At 40.7% G+C, this 6,793-nt stretch overlaps 1 non-coding gene across 1 annotated transcript; it reads left to right on the top strand.

Moving 5' to 3' along the window:
• Positions 1–5,601: 5,601 nt before the first annotated feature.
• LOC131745661 (U6 spliceosomal RNA) lies at positions 5,602–5,708 on the top strand. Its single transcript, XR_009332395.1, has one exon. It is a non-coding gene; the product is annotated as a U6 spliceosomal RNA (small nuclear RNA).
• Positions 5,709–6,793: the final 1,085 nt, after the last annotated feature.

Genomic DNA, 6,793 nt, shown 5'->3' on the forward strand with positions numbered 1-6,793 from the left:
CAAAAACCACTCGTTTATAACAAAAATAAGTTGGTTCTAAATTGTTTCCGGCAGGGGGAACGAGTTATCTGCTCAGATGGCTAAAGCCTTTTACTGACAAATGTGGAACAGAAACTTAAGATTTTTCACTTGCTTAATTTCCAAATAGCCTTTCCCCCCCTTTTTTACCCTTCTGATAAGAATTACCTTCCTGAAGTTTGCATTTCAAAGAGATGGCCTAGATAAGAGTGCTTGGAGAAACCTGGTAGAACATTTACAACTCAAAGGCACAGAGAAAGAATGCAAGTTCCTCCAAGAAGGACGTTTCCCCCCTAAGACCAGAATTTTTACAATATCTACAAGCCTTTGAGATGAATGGGGGAGGACTGCGGATTGGTAACAGGATAGGTGGGCATTGAATTGCTTTCAGAACTGCATTTCTGTTATTGTAAAGACTCAGTTTGTAAGACCAGGAGAGCTGTTTTTAATTCCTCACAGAATTGGGTTGCAACCTCGATGAGTTCAAAAGCTCCCAGTCCTTCCCATTCTAACTACTTATCTTTAAGTTGCTTCTTTATATCAGCGAGAGGATCTTCAACCAAGATGGAAATCAAAAGATTGCCATGTTATAGATTTAGAGCTTTGTCTTTGGAATATCTGTTGTTGTTGTTTGTTTGTTTATTTTTCCTTTGCATACATTTAGCTTAGGAGAGAAGACTTTTTAAAAAGTTCCTATCAGGCTCTTCTGCAAGCTTTCCCAGGATCACATCTGCAGGCTCCAGATTGAGTGGGGTTTAAAGTAGACTATAGCTCTGATATCTTCCAGAATTTGGCAAGGTTTTCCATTAATTTTAATTTTATTTTCCCCTCTGGTAACAGTTTACCAGGGAATCCAGCCTTGGAGTCCCATAAACTCTGAGCAGCTCATATGGGTGGGTAGATATGGGCTTGTCTGTTAGGCCACTAATTTGGCCACTTAGTTAGGCCCCTGACTTGGACTTTTGTCTATGGTCTTGTAGTTTCTTCAAAGTGGAAAAGCGATTCAGATAGAGGTCATAGACTCTGAATATTCAGGTCAAGGAGGATAGAGGAGTGTAGCAGGAGTCATGTAAGTCTGAGTCTTTTGTTGTAGGTAGGTCTTGTGTCTTTAGTTTTTTATTAGCCTTTTGCAGTGACTCTTTCAATGAAGCTACTTTGGAGTATTGAAGGCTTTCGGAGCTTGCATACCAGTTAAAGTAGGTGTTCCATACTGTTGGTTTGACTTGGCAGCCATTCCTTTCAAATGTCCTTTTTAGATGAAAGATCTTGTCTAGTGAGAACATTCCCTATAACGGTGATTATAATCCTGGGTTGTCTTAGTAAGATGTTGCCATTTTTATAAATATCTACAGCTTCCAGGACCACAGTTCTTAGACATAAAAGAAGCAGTTGTGCCAGACACTGGCATGCTCAATTCTTTGCAACTTGAGGACCCTGTTTCTTTAGCTAAGACTTGAGTCTCTCCTAAGACAAATTAGTACCCAAGAGAAATGTGCCACCGAGTTGGTGATTGTGTGGTGTTTTACACTGTGCCTCATGGCATGGAAATGTTCATGAGGTTTGCCAGCAACCTACTGTCAATCCAACCTATTCCATGACCGACTTTTTCTAGCACAGGAGCCTTAGAGTTTGGTGGCAAGTGCTCTAATAGCTTTTATGTGCTCCATCCATGCCCACCGATTTTGTGGCTTTGGCTTCCGAGATTCCCACTAACGATAGATTTATTATTGCTTTACCTCATGTACCCATCAATAGAAATCAACAGTTAACAAGGAAACAGAACTGTGTACACCAGCAGTAGCCCAGGAGATGGTACTGTGGACTGGCCAAGAGAAGGCCTTAGGTGCTCACTACCAATAGCTGCCAAAGTGGAACTATGGACTGAACGAGCAGGACCCAACAAATGGGGGCTGTCAGACAGCCAAAGGCTGGGGACTCAGGTTCTGGCTGGAACTGTCTGCCAGCTGAAGCCCTGGACTAAGATCACACACTAACCAGTGGCTAAGGACTCATGCTGTGTTAGAGCCACCTGTCAGTCTAGACTGACTTGTTAACCGTGGACTGCATTACCAGTTCAATCAGGAGCTCAACACACAGACAGCAGAGCTTAGTTCTGAGAGGAACTTACCCACGGCCCTTGGAGACAGCAAAATAAAAAAGAGCTCAAAAGGTTCACAGGTACCAAAGCCTACATTTCTTCTTATCCTTAAAGCTGTCAGAAGTCTCCAGATCCCATCAATGCCACTAAACTGTTGAAAAAAAAATTCAACTGAATACATTAAAAAATCTTGTTGGCTTTATTTAATGATTCTTGAGTCAGGTAGCATCCAATCTAGCAGATAGAAAGGAGCTCATGGGAGCTGTATGAAATGAAAGACTTTTATAGGCAGAAGGGAATGGGAACAAGGAAGTTACACTAGACAAAAAAGCTGGTTATCCCAAGGTCAGTTTCCTCTGGGGGGTAGTAGGGGTCTCTCAGGACGTTACCTAACCAGTGCTTTTCAGGCGATTCCTGATTGACTGGTTTAAGAGTCCATTTCTGGGAGACCCAAAACTGTAATTAAGTCTTAGTTTGGTGATGTGGAGCTTAGCATAAGCAACTTCTTTTGAGCTTGTTGTTTTTACAATCTGGTAGTGAGTAAAGATCACGATCCATTTGAGTTAATTCTTTCAAGTTCAGTGATTCATCTTGCATTTGTTGAGTCTCTGCCACATCCCTGGCACATTATTAGTCATTGGGAAAATAACAGAAAGTGTTTTAGTCACAAGTTTTGCTCTCAAGGAACTTACAGACTGACTTGAGGGAGAAGACTTATACAGTTAACAGTAGCAAACATACAACAGTACGCATCTGTGGGACAGGAAGGATCATTTTTCCTCTACCCTTGGAGGTTCTTGGCTGAGACACCCCCTGTAATAAAAGACAGATTAACAGGAGAAAAACAAGGAGAAGTTTAATAACATGTATACCTCCTGTCTACATGGGAGATAAACTGAGTAACTCCTCTAAATGGCCCAAGTCACGGCCTTAAATACCATCTCCAGCTAAAGACAAAAGATGTTGGGGGAGCGGGAGGCCAGTTATTGGAGGGGACCGGGAAAAGCACAGTAAACAAAGGTGAAGTTGTGCAGATTTAAGTTATTGCCTTCTCCACTGATAAGAGTTTCTGGAGCTTTAGTCAGCCTTCTCTTCTTGGTACAGAGAGGGGTCTCTAACTTTTACAAATAGAGATGTCCCTTATAAATGTCAATGTCTCTTATGAAAGGACAAGCTTTCAGAGCATCCTCTATGGATGCCCAAACTCGGCTTCTTTGCACTCGTGCCATATCAAATCTCGGAGAGAGAGTTTTGGGTAAAGTAGAAAAGAATAGCTTTATTGCTTTGCCAGGCAAAGGGGGACACAGTGGGCTTGTGCCCTCAAAAACTGTGTGTCTCAACCCGGGAGGATTTGGTGATGAGTTTTATAGCAATGGTTCAAGGATGGGGTTGTTGATAAGGATCAGGGTGTGTTCAGGGCCTGCACTCCTTTAATCTGGCCTCAGGTGGTCTCCTGATGAGCTTCTGTGGTTCTCAAACTGTGACCTTCTTTGGAATGAAGAATGCTTCATCAGCTAGTTAACATCGTCCATTCGTTGGGGGTATTAGTTCTGTAGAAGAGCTCAAAGATATTGTTATGTGTATCCCTTGAGGCAGGACCAGAATCCTGTCTCAAGGCTGCACTATTGTTTCTTGACTGCTCCTCCCTTGTTTCTGTATCCCCTCCCTTCCGTGATTAGCAACTGTTTGAACCTGCCCCTTGGAACTCACGGAAGGACATGGAAGCCAAAGCCCCATTCTGTACAAACAAGAAATGAGGGACACAGAAATGCTTCTGTGCCCAGGAGCCCCACTGGGTCCTGCTCAGTTTCACTATGTCTGCTCTTTCTTAAAAATAACCAGCTGAAAATAATCAGTATGCCAAAGAGGCATATTTTGAGGTGGTGTGTTTTGCTCCCCTTCACTGTTAGGAGGAAGCAGGGCCAATGGAAAGAGTATCCAGCCAGGAATCAGGTGTTTCCTTTTCTAACTCACTCAGTCCTGGTTCATTGTGTGACCATGCTGGGGAAGGATTACTAAAACAAGATCTTCTGCCAACCCACAAAACCTCTCTGCAAAAAGTAGAAGAGGAAGAAGACAGCTTTATTACTGAATAAGCAGTACACTAGAGTGTGATGCACGTCGCAGGTACTCCACTAAAGAACAGACCGAAAGCGGATAAACAGTGACTCATCCTCAAACAGCAGCCTTGACAGCACCATTTGTCCCACATAGGTTATCCTAAATTCATTTGGTAATTGGAGTGACCATATGTGTCAGCTAGTATGATTTGTCCAAAGGAAAAATCAAATGACGGTAGGTCATTTTGGAACAAGGCACCTGCCAAATCAGGCTCTGACCCTCTCACAGAAAATTCGAGATAGAGGTGCTGTCTTCCTTAATGATGACATTTCAAAGAGATGGTTCCTAGGTCCTTGAGAAAGACACTCCTGGGTCATAAAGGTGGTAAGAGGCTTATTTATCTTTTAGTAAGATTTATATGCATTTCAAAGAAACAGAGATAGAGCCAACAAGTTTTCTAAAGTAGATGCTGAAAGAAGAGGCAGGTGAAGCCTCTTCCCTTATTTTCAACAGGAAGAACTGAGCCTCTTATTTTTAGTTCATATTTGCTCTTACAACCTTTCATCAGTCACTTCATTTTTGGCCACTTTTTCCTCCAGTGTAGAAAAAAGGGGGAGATCTATAGCAGCATTCATAAATTACCTGCCCACCAAGTTTGAGAACTAGTGAAGTACCACAAGGAAGAGCTTCTGAAGTCTTATACGTTTTCATGTCTATTCTTGTTGTAGACTTAATAATAATGATAATAACAGCAACAACAATAATAATAAAAATGGCACCCTTTGAAGGCAGAAAGTTTTAGGTCCAAGCCTGAGATCCTCACAACTAAAAACGTGTCCTAGGAAAAAATATTTTCCTAATTTCCAATTACCTCACCTGTAAGTAGAGATTGAGATAGAGGTGTTCTTTTTTTTGAGATGGAGGTTTAAATAAAGTTACTGTAAGGATGAAATAAGGTAGTGTCAATTTACCTCCCTTCCTTATTAAGGGGATCACTATTTCATGATATGCAGTCTATATATTAATGGGAATGATAAGCAGTTCTGTTTATTCACCCTGAATTGAAGCTTTGAATGCTAAGTATGTCTGTCAGAATGTAATATTCCTTTTTTTTTTCTTTTGACGTTTTGGGTAGTTCCTTTATTTATTTATTTTTAAATTTTTAATTGAAGTATAGTTGATTTACAATATCATGTAAGTTTCAGGTATACAGCACAGCAATTCAGATTCTTTTCCCTTATAGGTCAGAATGCAACACTCTTTATCCATGGCTGAGGTCAGTGTTTCACCAAAGTGTGGGACTCATATCACCTGTCATCCATATGGTCCAGGTGACCCATTTAATAACATTGAATCACATAGTGGGGTGTTATACATTGCTCAGAATTGTTCAGGATACTTAAATACATTAAAAACTTACTTTGGTGCTTGTTTCAGCAGCACGTATACTAAAATTGGAACGATACAGAGAAGATTAGCATGTCCCCTGCACAAGGATGACATGCAAATTTGTGAAGTGTTTCATATTTTTATTTTTAGAAGATGTGGTATGTATATACAATGGAATATTACTCAGCCGTATAAAAGAACTAAATAATGCCATCTGCAGCAACATGGATGGACCTAGAGATTATCATACTGAGTGAAGTAAGTCAGAGAAAGACAATATCATATGATATCACTTATATGTGGAATCTCAAAAAAGGGTACAAATGAACTTAACTACAGAACAGAAATAGAGTTAGAGATGTAGAAAACAAACTTATGGTTACCAGGGGGGAAGGGGCATGAGGGATAAACTGGGAGATTGGGATTGACATATACACGTTACTATATATAAAATAGATAACTAATAAGGACCTACTGTATAGCAGAGGGAACTCTACTCAATACTCTGTAATGACTAATGTGGGAAATGAATCTAAAAAAGAGTGGATGTAGGTATATATATGACTGATTCACTTTGCTGTACACCTGAAACTAACACAACATTTTAAATCAATTGTACTCCAATAAAAAATTAAAAAAAAAACCCTCTGGGCTTCCCTGGTGGCACAGTGGTTGAGAGTCCACCTGCTGATGCAGGGGACACGGGTTTGTGCCCCGGTCCGGGAGGATCCCTCATGCCGCGGAGCGGCTGGGCCCGTGGGCCATGGCCAGTGAGCCAGCGCGTCCAGAGCCTGTGCTCTGCAACAGGAGAGGCCACAGCAGTGAGAGGCCCGCGTACTGCAAAAAAAAAAAAAAACAAAACCAAAAAATAAAACCCTCTTACTTTGGTTTCACATGCCTAAAATACATCTCTAAAATGTCTAATGCCCCCTCCTCTTTCAATAAAGCCTTTGACAAGCAACTATGTTTTTCTAGAACTTAATATTTGTTTCGTTTTTCCTCAATTTATTTTTGTACTTTCCCTCTAAAGACAAATGGTGCTAGGTTTTCAAGTATGATAGTAATAAAAAGATTCTTTTTAAGTACATTTAAGTAAAAAAAAAAAAGTTTACTTAAAGAAATATTTAAAATAGAATGAGTGGGTTCTACACAGTTATGACCAGTGTAGACATGCCTGAAAATCAGCAGTTCCCATACTTCAGGGATGGTAAACAGAAACTGTAGCCT

Source organism: Kogia breviceps, chromosome 18 (genome assembly GCF_026419965.1).
Source record: "Kogia breviceps isolate mKogBre1 chromosome 18, mKogBre1 haplotype 1, whole genome shotgun sequence".
Classification (NCBI taxonomy): Eukaryota; Metazoa; Chordata; class Mammalia; order Artiodactyla; family Physeteridae; genus Kogia; species Kogia breviceps.